Source organism: Nyctibius grandis, chromosome 4 (genome assembly GCF_013368605.1).
Source record: "Nyctibius grandis isolate bNycGra1 chromosome 4, bNycGra1.pri, whole genome shotgun sequence".
NCBI classification, from domain to species: domain Eukaryota; kingdom Metazoa; phylum Chordata; class Aves; order Nyctibiiformes; family Nyctibiidae; genus Nyctibius; species Nyctibius grandis.
In genome coordinates, this window is record NC_090661.1 from 86,264,620 (window position 1) to 86,277,447 (window position 12,828).

Consider the following 12,828-nt stretch of genomic DNA (forward strand, 5'->3'; position numbering starts at 1 on the left):
ACCTGTGATAACTTTCATTGCCTACCATGGAGCTGTAGCCCAGCTGCCAAGACAGAGGCAGTTCTGCCTAAGCAGAGTGAAGTCAGAAGAAATAACAATTGGACATGTGACTAAAACATTTTCAGCTTGCTGTAAACTCATCCGTAAATAGCAGAACTCAAAAATAAAGAGATCATGCACCTCATTAAATAAAATGAGATAAAAATAAATAATGCTCAATATACCATTATGGAACTATGCAGTACCAGGTTTTGAATATGACAAATCAAATTATGAAAGCACTGTATTTTTTCTGCATGGATTTGCAGCTGTAGACTCTTCATGTTTTAACGAGTGAAAGTTTTCACATAGTGGGAGAATTTTTATGCATTTGATAAACCAAAATATCCTGGTAACCATTCTGATTAGAAATATAAAGAGCAGTCTGTCAAATTCTCCTTCCTTATCTCTTGGTTTAAAATCTTTTCTATGTTTGCCAAGAAAATATACTAGTACACTACTGCCTGATAAGTAAATCTGTCACTGACTCATTTTCAAAATATATATATATATATAGCTTAATAATAATTCAAGCTCTCAATAGTAATTGTTTGGACTGCTCAGATATGTTTTTATAATAGTCTTAAAAATTATTCAGGATTAAAAACTGCTGGATCCCTGCTGTCTGGGATGAAGTTTATAAGGAATGTTACTGTGTTCCAAGCAATGGTGCCATCAGGTACATGTAGGGGGATAAAAATTGTATGAAATATGTTCATGCTATGGGGCAGGAAAAAAGCAGTTTTATACTGTGCATTTTAGTATGTGCTAAAAACTAGATATTTTTATACAATATTGTGTGTGCTGTGTCATCCTAAGTATTCACCAGGGAACGAGTTGAGCCTTAATAATTAGAAAAACTGCTTTTCATGTAGGAACTTTTCAATCCATCTGTGCCCTATCCTGTGGGAAGTGTTCTTAGCGACTTTTAAAGAAATTCAAGGAAGATCTCTGATCTGTGGGATAGATTTGCCACAAATCTTTCTTTTTCCTTTTCTCCTTGTCCTGTTGCATCCTGTTATAAAGGATATCTTCAGTATCCACAGCTCTAGTTATCTACATGGAGACCTCAACTGCTCTACCCTAAATATATAAACCCCTTACAAACTTGCTTGTTTTCAACAAGGTCCACAGGCTAGACTGAAAATAAATACTGCATAAGCACAACTTTTTTTTTCTTTCTCTGCCTTTTAAAAATCTTTATTCCTACATTCTAGCTGACATACTAATAAAACTTAAATATATATTTGCCCTTTTAGTACTAACATGTGCAGATGCTCCAGTGAGGACTGTGACAAAACATACCAGACGAAACACTTGTGACCTTAAGGATTTTGAAGTCTAATTTAGAAATTGGTGTAATACATTAATTTGACTGGTTGTAGTTTATCTTACTGTTCATGTTGCCAGCAAGACCCACTGCAGGTGTCTTAGTAGAATCTCCAGAAATTTAAAAAACTGATTTCTAGGGATTTTAACAACAACAAAAAAAAGTCTAGTCCTGCTTTCTTTCACTTCAACATTGGCTCAAATCAACATCATCAAAAGAAAATAAAGACCCAGTGCAGGAAATATTTTTCCTTAGGATAATCCAAAAATGTTTACATGGTAGGTTATGCACATGATCTGAATTTAGGTATCTAGCTTTGAACCACCTCCTGAGGAGCTACTTCTCTCAGTTGACTTGTGAGCTGTTTTGCACACCACAGGCTACAAAAGGGAAGTGCAGGAGATCAATTACATCCCCATCTGTAAATGAAAAGTGTTCCTGGAGACTTTGCCATCCTCCTTTCCTTCATTCATTCCATTCACCAGTGTAAAAGTGACTGTCTAGTGTGGTCTCTGGGCTGCTAAAGGATTGACTCCATTCAGTAATTATGCTCTGAATCTCTTGATAAAGGATTGTCTCCTCACTGACAGAGGGAGACTTTCTCAGAAACAGCTGCTGTGATTATTGAGCACAGGTATCAGTCTTGTCCTGCCAACCCACTCAAACAGAATGTTAATAGTATAGTCTATCAAAATCTACTCTCACAATTCTCTATGAGCGGAACTCCCCAGCTGAAACAATACAGTTCATTACTGCAAGACAACCTGTCTCTGACAGGTTTCTCTGACATTAAAACACAAATGCTTCACAATAATAAGTTTAGAGTGTGGTTTAGTTTCAAAAAAAAAAAAAAAAAAAAAAGTAATGAAATGGAAGGAAGTAGAGAAAGTTTCTGGAACAGTACGATTGGAGGTGAGATACGAGCTAGAGCATATCCATGGAGACTCCTGCTGCCTTTGTGGGAGTGCTAAACGCCTAGTTGAGGGTCTAGCCCTGATGTTGCTGTAGCTGTGCTTATGATCTGCTCCAACACTGGAGATGTTTGTCTTTAGTACCAGATGCTGGCTGGTAGCAAGATGATGTTTGTCATTTATTTACATATTTACAATGCACCAATAAATAATATTAAACGTGCCATTTACCCCTTATCTCAACAGCTTTGTCCTGAGGAGAAAGTAAACTCTTACATTTTCTTGTGGTAGGCTCTGTACCAACTTTTTAATTAGGCAGCTATTCTAGCTGACAGAAGATCCAGAGATCATCTGGCTACTCCTCCTCCTGCTGGAGCTGAAGCCAGGCTGAGCAGGTGTTTTACACCTCTTCTTCCCCTCTGCAACTGAGTGAAAACACTTTCAGTCTAGTCCAAAGGCAAGAGAGCACTTGTTTTCTGTCGTGTAACTCCCATGTCTGTGTGTTTCAGTAATTACACAATAGAAATAAAACAATGCTCAAGTTGAAAATATCCACCAAAAAGCAGAATTCACTATTTAGTCTCACTGATCCTCTGGAATCGGAGTACCACTAAGCTGTGCTCAGTAAAACTAAAACCCAAGGGTGCCTATAGCTGACCAGTAAACAATGGATAACCTTGCTGGGAGAGCCTATTGCATATGACACAGTAACATATACAATGAATGAAACTGAAATGCCTGAAATGCAAAATCATAGCGTAAAGCTGTATTTAAAATAGCATAATTGTTCTAAATAGGGAGGGAGGAGTGGTGATGCTCTCTTTTCAAGCAGAAGTAGTCACAGAGTGCCCTAGTACTCTGCTAAACAAGACAGCTTAGTAGTCAAATTCTGGATGAAAGGGAGAGAGGGGCTCATCACTCACTCTGGCAAGAAGTCCGAGCTCATAAGAAAGCTGCATAATTATTGTTAGATATTTTAAAGCCATGAATTGTAATTCCTATGTGAGCTTTGGAAATGTAAAAATGTACCCTGGCAATATTCCTGAGGAGGTAGGGAAGGCACCTGCTGAGACTTATGTATATTAAGTCAGAAATTGAGAGCCAGGGATCTGAAAGATAAATGTATACCAAAAGGTTGTGGCTTGTCCTTCAGTGGAAATTACGTGGGCTTATTTGACAGGCAGAATCTGCTAATGCCTTGTAAGTTAACTTCACAGAATCACACAGAATCAACCAGGTTGGAAGAGACCTTTGGGATCATCGAGTGCAACCGTTGCCCTGACACTACCATGTCAACTAGACCATGGCACTAAGTGCCATGTCCAGTCTTTTCTTAAACACATCCAGAGATGGTGACTCCACCACCTCCCTGGGCAGCCCGTTCCAATGTCTAATGACCCTTTCTGTAAAGAAATTCTTCGTAATGTCCAACCTGAACCTCCCCTGGCGAAGCTTGAGGCTGTGTCCTCTTGTTCTATCGCTAGTTGCCCGGGAGAAGAGGCCAACTCCCACTTCACTACAACCTCCCTTCAGGTAGTTGTAGACTGCAATAAGGTCACCTCTGAGCCTCCTCTTCTCCAGGCTAAACAACCCCAGCTCCCTCAGCCGTTCCTCGGAGGTCAGACCCTCCAGACCCTTCACCAGCTTGGTCGCCCTCCTCTGGACTCGCTCCAACACCTCAACATCTTTCTTGAGGTGCAGGGCCCAGAACTGAACACACTACTCAAGACGTGGCCTCACCAGTGCCGAGTACAGAGGGACGATCACTTCCCTAGACCGGCTGGCTACATTATTCCTAATAGAGGCCAGGATGCCATTGGCCTTCTTGGCCACCTGGGCACACTGCTGGCTCATGTTTAGCCGGCTGTCGATCAGCACCCCCAGGTCTCTTTCCACCGGGCTGCTTTCTAACCACTCTTCCCCCAGCCTGTAGAGCTGCATGGGGTTGTTGTGGCCAAAGTGTAAGACCCGGCACTTGTTCTTGTTGAACCTCATGCCGTTGGTCTCAGCCCATCTATCCAACCTGTCCATATCCCTCTGTAGGGCCTTCCTACCCTCCAGCAGATCGACACTCCTACCCAGCTTGGTGTCATCTGCAAATTTGCTGAGGGTGCACTCAATCCCTACATCTAGATCATCTATAAAGATATTGAACAGCACCGGCCCCAGAACTGAGCCCTGGGGAACACCACTAGTGACCGGCCGCCACTCTCTGGGCAACTTACAACCCTAAATGTAGCAACTGCTGAGAACTAAGTTAAACACTTTGATTTTGCTTATTTTTAGTTTTAAAAAAATATTTCCCAACCACATATTTTACAGTTGAGAACCACATTCATGCCAGTTCTCCAAAGATGCATCATCAGGAGATCCAGATGTGACTCTCGCTCTAACCACAATTAACTGACAGCTTATAAAAGCCATCATCTTGAGGAAACACCTACATGTTAAAAAGCTTGGGATCAAGAAGAAAGCCCCTGGGAGTGGTTTAAGGCTCCTCACTCTACTGGAAATAAAATCAGCAGAGGAAGTGAAAGAAATATAATTAGAAAATAGTCTTGAACCAGACAAACCCTTTTCTGCTGTATGCAAAGTCTACTGTGAAGCTGTAAAAGCTATTTACACTAAAAATTCTGTATCATCTAAGACATAAAACTGGAATCTGTAGTTGAGGTTTTCACAGCCACTTAAAGGATTTAGACCTTTATGTCTTACATTGCAACAAACAGAGCGAGTGGTGCCAGCTCTTGTGCTTTGATTATTAGTCTCTTGCTATTTTACAATTATATATTATATGTATGTACTTATATTTAAATCTGTGGCCCTCTTGGCTGTGAAGAAAACCTTGAAAGGGGAAACCTTATATCCATCATTTAGGTAGACAGAGAACATTTGGTCAGATAACCATCTTCAGACTGAATCATGCTTTGCATTGGTTTTATTGTATGTCTTAGTAAAGAAAGCCAGTCTGCTCTGAGCTCTGTCCTGCCATGTCTAGACCATCATTGGTAGCTACATTTTCTACTTGTAACAATACCTTGAATATCTCTATCTTCTGGTATGGTTTCTTCCATTACTCCAGTGTAGGCATCAGTTGTTCCTCACTGACAGCCCTCTTTCTAGGTGTTACAATTTGGTACTATCATGCCTCCCAGAAACAGGGGAGCTCTCAGAAGTTTTAATGTAGGTTTCGTTTTCCAGTAAAATCACTGAGTGCTCAAGTACCTTCATGTACAGGAAGGACTAGTAAGGAATTTGTTCTTTTTCTGCCTTTTTTTCAGATAAACAAAGACCCCAGTGAGAAGCACTGTCTCTCTCTGGAACTGTTCTTTCATGATCCAGAATTTCTCTATTTTCTGCAAATGAAAGCTTATAGTCACAAGATTTACTTACCACCCGTAAGTGGGTATAGACAGACCAGTTTATTTTCAGTAAAGTGTCTTTTAATTGCTAAAAATACTCTGTGCATTGTGTGACCCTCATTGAGTATAAACTCAAAGGAGTTGAATGCACTGCTCTGATATCACAAATCTGGCTGATTATCACAAACCCAATTATAACCAATGGATGACCCAACAGTCAACATCACCACTAGTCTGACCAGCAAAGCCTCAGAATATCCACCTACTGACAATGCACATTGATGTCTAAATAAATGTGATGCTGTGACCTGGTCAGAGGACACTAAAGCATCTTAAATTCAGATATCCTGGTAAATGCTCCCAGGAAGGCTTGAAGTGGCTAAAAGGGAAAAAGATGTAAGTAAGTAGGCACAAGAGAACTCTTCCCTAGATAATCGGTTTTTAATGCAATGCTACTTGGAACGCATCATGGACAGATTGAAGCGAACCCTTCAAAACTGCTCTCCTGCTTTCCATCTAGGAATGAAAGTTGAACTCATGAAAGGTGCTAACTTACAGGTGAATGCTCAGCTATAAGTTAGCATCAGCAGTCCTGACTGCTGGCCAAATGCTCTACTGGCTTTTGCAGGAAAATGCTTCTAGCAAGGGGCCTTATCCCATACTTCGTGCAAGAGGCAACATGAAGCAGGTTACAGAGACTATTGATTCTGTTACCAGTGTGAAGAAGTTGAGTGCTTAAAATCTTAAATCTCAGGAAAACTTGATTGAGAGGCTTACTCATCTGAAAATGAGTCAGGGAAATTCCTGTGGTGCATACTGAGAGTGCAAATTGGGGATTCCTATTGCAAAGAGCTCTCATGGCATATATGTTGATATTACATTTATTGCCATTGTTGACTGTGGTATGGGAGTAAAGGGAACGGTGAGGAGTTGCTTGATTAGAATCAATGAATACATGAGTAATGTCATACAATCGTGTTATGCTCTCATTAATTCCTTGGTTAAAATTATTTATTTCACTGGAAATTACCAAGGCTAAGATATGAGTCACGATCAGCACAGCAGAAATAAAGTAAGGAGAAAATACCCACCACTGCAATGGCCTTTTGCCTACACAAACAGGAATAACATGGCATTTCTGTGCAGCGGTTGTTCACAGGACAGCAAACCTTGCTGCCTGAGGACGCTCGCCCCGCACCCGGTACGCCGTGCCCCCGTACCGCCCGAACTTTTAAGCTCTGACCCGATGCGCAGAGAGCACGGTAAGGAAGGGTCCTTTTCCTCACCGACTGGTCACGTCGTGCTCGTGTCACAAACTGAACCCCAGGACGGCCACGCACACGACCGGAGGCCCCTCGGGGACGCACCTGCCCGGCGAGGGGCGGGAAGGGGGCAGCGGCGCTCCCCGTCCGCTCCCGTTACATGACGCGGGCCGGTCCTTGGGCAGGAGCCGGAGAGAGGGAATCCACCTCCCTGGGAGGGAAACGCAGTCACACAACGAGGAGAGCAGCCCCAGGGGAAGCCCCTCCTGCCCAGACGTTAGCACTGACAGAAGCGGTGGCACTAACAAGGGTGTCCGCCTTCTCCCGACGAAGGACGCCCACAGCTGCGGCGTCCCGCCAGCCCCCGGCCGCGGGAGGGGGGCGGGAGAAGCCGCCGGTTACATAACGCCTCCAGGGGAAGCTCAGGAGAGCGGAGCCGCGGCCACCGCGGCGGGCAATTCCGCCCGCCCCCACTTGGTCACGTCTTTCCCCCGTCAGAGGGGAGCGAACAACGCTCCTGCGGCCCCTCCGGCCGCTGAGCCGAGCTTCCCGAAACTACCCCGCCGCTCCCACCGCCTCCCCGCCAGCGGCCTCCCGCGCAACCTGCTGGCAGAGAACGGGCAGCGCCTTGCCGCCAGCCTCGCCGCTCCAATGGCCATGCGCAGCCGCGGGAGCGCATGCGCCTCCCGGGCCCCCGCCAGCGCGCCGAGCATGCGCAGACGCGGCGGCCGGACAGCGTGGGAGGGAGGGCGGTTGGCGACGGGCGCTGGCGGAGCCCGTGGGGCGGCGGCGCGCGCCGTGCCTCGCCGCGGCGCAGCCCAGCGGGGGCTCCAGCGGCGGCCGAGCGGCGCCTGGAGCCGCCGCGCGGCTGGGCCGGCAGCGCCCGAGCCAGGCTGTGCCCCAGTTTGTGTCCAATCAGAGAGTGAAGTGCGTGCACCGAGCGAGGCGGCAATGCGTAAACAAGCCCCGGGAAACTCCTCCGCCCCCCGCTCTTCCCTCCGCGCCGCTCCCGCCCGCTCCCCGCGCCGCCCCGCAGCCTCCCCCGCCGCCCGCCAACAACTCCGGCGAGGCGCGCGCTCCCGCCGCCCAAGCGCCTCAACCGCCCTCCCCTCCCCCCGCCCGCCCGCCCAGCCGGCGCCGCCCGCGCTGCCACACGCACCCCACTCCCGCACACGCCCGCGGGTGCCCGTGGCCTCTCGAGGGGGAAGGTAAGGGGCCCGCCGAGCCGGCCGGCGGCAGGGGCGGGCGGGGGCCGCCGGGCAAGCAGGCGGTGGTGGGGTGTGGATGCGTGTGGCGGGGGGGAGGGGGAATCATGTGTCATAACAAGTTGTTGAACGTGACATTGCTCTTGAACTGCGCTGCGGCGGCGGCGGGGAGCGGGGCCGCGAGGGGCAGGGGCCGCCGAGTAACTTTCCTCACATTGGCCGCTGAGGAGGGAGCCGGCTGCGGCGCGGGCAGGGCGGCGGGGCTGGCAGCCGGCGGGGACCACGGAATGCGCTCGGGAGAGGCTGATGCCGTTCGCGATGCTTGTAGCTTCCTGAGGGGGCCGGCGCGCAGCGCGGCTGGGTGACGAGCGCTTCGCGGCTGGCTGCTGCGGGAGCCGCTTCCACCCCTGCGAGGATTTTTCTAGCAAGGCGCCTGGGCGGCTAGTTAGCGGGGAGTAGGTTCTGGTCCCGAGCATCTGTTCCTGCGGGTAATTATCCCTGGCTAATGCTCCGTGGCAGTTTGGCTCGCTTCCGTCGTGATTAGCTTGGCTTATTATATAAGATGTCACCGGAGGAGAGGCAGAAGTCCTCGGTGTGGCGGGGGCGGGGGGGGGACACGCCGGTCCGCCGAGCCTTCCCCGCCCCAGGTGCCGGGGCAGAGGGAGCAGTGCTGGCCTGGGCAGGGCGGCGAGCTCACCTCGCAGCCCGCCGGTGAAATAGGCAGCTCGTTTTACACGTGGGTTGGGTGTGTTTCCCAAACCTTGCCTGTGAGCAGAAACGTAACCTGTTCTGGTTCCTCTCCGCATGTTTGGTTTCTTCTTGTCTCTCAAAAAAATAAACATCTGAGCATAACAAAGTTTAAGAACTCGATTTTTGCTTCCTTTATGTGCATATTTAGTATGTTAACATGACCTGGAGTCGATTGAATGAATCATCGGTTCCATGGAATAAAAGCAAGTGAATCATCTCTCATGCACACACACACACACACACACAACTGTGAGGGAGCATAGTTGTTACTGTAGATAGTGAAAGGTTGGTGTCAGTTTCTGATACGCAATGGGATGTCAGAAATATAGGCAGTGCTCAGAAACCCACCAGGTTTCCTGGGGCTAGTTTGTGAACTGTGAAAGTTTTGCAACACTCAATTGCTGTTTTCCTGGCTCAGTGGTTCAATGGTAATCTCTTTCTGTATCAACTTGCTATGCTTTATTTTAGCCAAATTCTCAAAAGGAGGATATTAATGCTAAGATTTAAGTAACTGTGTTAGTGTATTAATTTAAAATAAGATTTAAAAAACATAAAAATAACCAAAATTGTATCACACTACATCCATACCCTGAAGCCAGAGACAGATCCCAGATGTTTTTAATCTGGGATTTGTTTTGCTTAGTTTTGTTAAGCAAAAATGATTAGTCTCTGTTAGAGTAAAAATATATAAATACATATTTGGAAAACAAATTAAGCCAGTTTATTTAATAAACACATTAGAGTTGTACCTAGATAGTCTTCTGTTCCTGGTCATCTTGCCTATTGCTGTTTTAAATGGGATTGAGGCTGGGTCCTGTATATAGTTTTTCTTTCAACACTGACTTGATGCCAAAGTGGAATTTCCATCCTCCAAGTTTTCTTGACACCTCTACCTCTGCTTGTACAGAGGCAGAAGTATGAATTTTATAAGGTTAATTCCTCTTGTTTTCTCAGCACACTGTTGAGAAATGAAGTCAATGTTTACAACAGGGAGGCAGTGCTTTACACATACAAGCACTTGGTTTCACAGTATAAAAGTATGCGAAGATCTTTGTGTGTCTTACTGGTAAACCATTCTGTCTCCTTTGGCATCAGGCATCTTTTATCTCGCTGCCGTGTTTTGTACCTCTAGTCATTCTTCAAACAGGAATGGAAGAATAAATCAGTCATGGAAAGGGTTGGTTTGGGTGTTTGTTACTGTTGGGGAGAAAGGGCATGTTACCATTTTTGTTTGTGTAGAACTGAGCGCGCTGGCACTTCAAAACCAATATTATAGCATTAATTACAGGACTGGAGCAGCTAAGTGTGGGAGAACTGTATTACTACAGGGTTCATTGTGCGGCTTTTAACACCTCACTATCAGAAGATTTTGAAGTTAACCAAGTTAAGACTGCACATGACTGTGAACACCCTGTTTGTAATAGAGATTCTCTTTTAAGTTGGGTATACTGGGTGGTCAAGTTACATACAGGAAAAAGTACTATTTTATTTGTGCATTTAAATCAACAGTCAAATAGCATTCGTCCTTTTTTATTTAATTTCCTTGCAAAGAAGATAGAAACATTCAGCACGTATGGCGTTCTGTGTGCCCAGACCTCAGCTGAACGCAGTAAAGCAAATAATACTGAAAGTGGACTCACTGCTCCAGCTGTTTTCCCCTGTTCCATGTGCGCTCTAGGCTTCAAAATAGAAGTGAAAAATTCTAGGTTTCGCTTTTAAGCCTGCAGAATGGACAAAATGAAGTGAGATAAAATGGGTTGGTTTAAGGTTGCTTCAGTGGAGCTCCATTTTTGGATTGATAAGCAGATTACTGTAGGATGCACAGCAGAACTTTGAGAACAGCGGAGGGCAACGCAGATAAAAGTGGGGTGTCTGAACTTTGTATCTTGTTTTTTGCTGTGTTGGTATACATAGACTTTGTTGTTAGCATGATTAGTTTATGAATACATATCAAATCTTACACTGCCTTTTATCAAAAAGAAAAAAAGAGATGAAGTTATAATGTTTATGTGAAATTAATAGTACTTTGCTCAAGTTATCACTTGCTTTGGAGATTCTGTGCTCTGAAACACTGGTGCCAGCAGCACATTCATATGTCCTTCCAGCTATCTCAACTGGAAATAAATGGTTAATGTTCCAATGGGAACAGAAAAAAAGAAATTCTCTTCTTTTCACAGTTTTTACTATAAAGACCCTTTCTAGGCAGATGCAGCAGTCCCAAGCAGTTTTGAACTATTCCTGTAGAAAGACATGCTGCTGGTGTTGAAAAAGAGAATCCTTTCTTCAACTATTGGAAACTTTACACCAAGTACACATTGGCCTGGGGGTCGTTTGCTCCCCAAATCCTCAGGTAAAAACATCTGTTGCAGTTGTCTGGGAAGAAGTTTAATTTCTATTACTAGTCTCAATATTTAAAATATTAAGAAAGCAGTTAGAAAAAGTAGATAAAATGGATTGGTTTAAGGTTGCTTCTGTGCAGCTCCATTTTTGGATTGATAAGCAGATTACCGCCAGATGCACAGCAGAACTTTGAAGGTGTATCGCTTTGTATATTAGAGTTGTAGCTGATCTGTTCTTGAATGTTGGCAGATAGTGCCTTAGACATTTCCTACAATGAAGCTTATTTCCCTGATTATTGTGGTTTTCCCTTTACATTTTTCCAGTAGATGTAGTGCCATGGAAAGTACCAGTTTGACAGACTTTGAGACTGAAGCCCTTGATCAGCAGAGCAGGTGTAGCACTGGCAGCAAGCTCCACCATGCTATGGCAAAACTGTGTATATCCAGCTGCACGTGTGCACGTGGGAAATATCAGTGTTACTGTCTCGATCTTAATTATTGCTTATAAAGCAAAAATTGTCCACTGCCAAGTGTAGGACAGTTCTGGAATGAAAGATATACAGTGTTACTTGACCACTATGGTCTCAACAGCTGTCACTCTCAGTTCTTACACGTGAAACAAATAATTTTGACTGGCTACCTAAAGCTGAAACCATTTATCCCATCAATAGTTGAATTCACACATGTTTCAGCAGTTTTTCTGACATCTGGCCAAACTGTTCATTTGGTACTGCGTGTTGGTCATTTCTTTCCTGTTACGGAATAAGTTTCTTCCCTGTTACGGAATAAGTTTCTTCCTTTGTTTGTCATTGTTTCATATGTGTTTTGAGGTTTGGCTGAAATTAAAAAAATAGCCTGATAATTTGCCGTAATAATCCTATTTTCATAAAAGACCGAACTAGGAAAAGAAGAGAAGACTTTACTTTCACGTAAGAGGTTAAAGATGAGAGTAAAAGTTGTTGGGAGGATCTTCACTTCCTTAAGATACTTTTATATTACTGACATGCACTGCAAAGAGGCAGACACCAGGCTTCGAGTTGTTGCGGTCTGTTGTGGTTCAAGAACTGCTTTCCCCTGTTGAATCTGCACTGGCAGTTGAGGTGGCACTAGCTGTTTTAAGGAGTGTACCACATGGGCATTGCGCAATGACTGCTGAAGAACCAGGTGTCCGCACTGCAAATGGGGGACCTTTGGTGACCTGTTGTGCACAGCTTCAGTATTGGTTCTTCCACAAGGAGGAAAACCACCTTGTAGTCATACTACTTTTACTCAAAGCAAATTCTTATCAAAAAGAACCCTTCCTACACACTAAATCACTCATGGAGATGTACCAAGAAATAGTGTTGGGACCTAAATGGTGAAGCTGTGTTTTTTTCCTGATTCATGATTCATTCTATGCATATTATTGATGGCAGCATTACAAAATTATTTTCTGACAAAGATACATTGTTTCTGGCAGTTATCTGCTCCCTCAGAAAAATCTATGGCTCTGTGGTTATGGATAGCAGACAGCTGAATCAGTGAGTACAACCTGATACCAACAGGGAGGGTCGTAGTTTGTAATTGCCGTAGAATTGCTTGCATCCAGTTTATTATTCCCATCTTCCAAACTCCACCCTGCACACTTGTT

At 45.0% G+C, this 12,828-nt stretch overlaps 1 protein-coding gene across 2 annotated transcripts in view; it reads left to right on the plus strand.

The window, feature by feature from the left end:
* Positions 1–8,072: 8,072 nt before the first annotated feature.
* PCGF5 (polycomb group ring finger 5) overlaps positions 8,073–12,828 on the plus strand; it is a 71,392-nt gene continuing 66,636 nt past the window's right edge. For both annotated transcript variants that reach the window (XM_068397954.1, XM_068397956.1), the window contains exon 1: positions 8,073–8,112. The gene's annotated coding sequence lies outside the window, so the exon portion shown is untranslated. The remainder of the gene's footprint in view (positions 8,113–12,828) is intronic.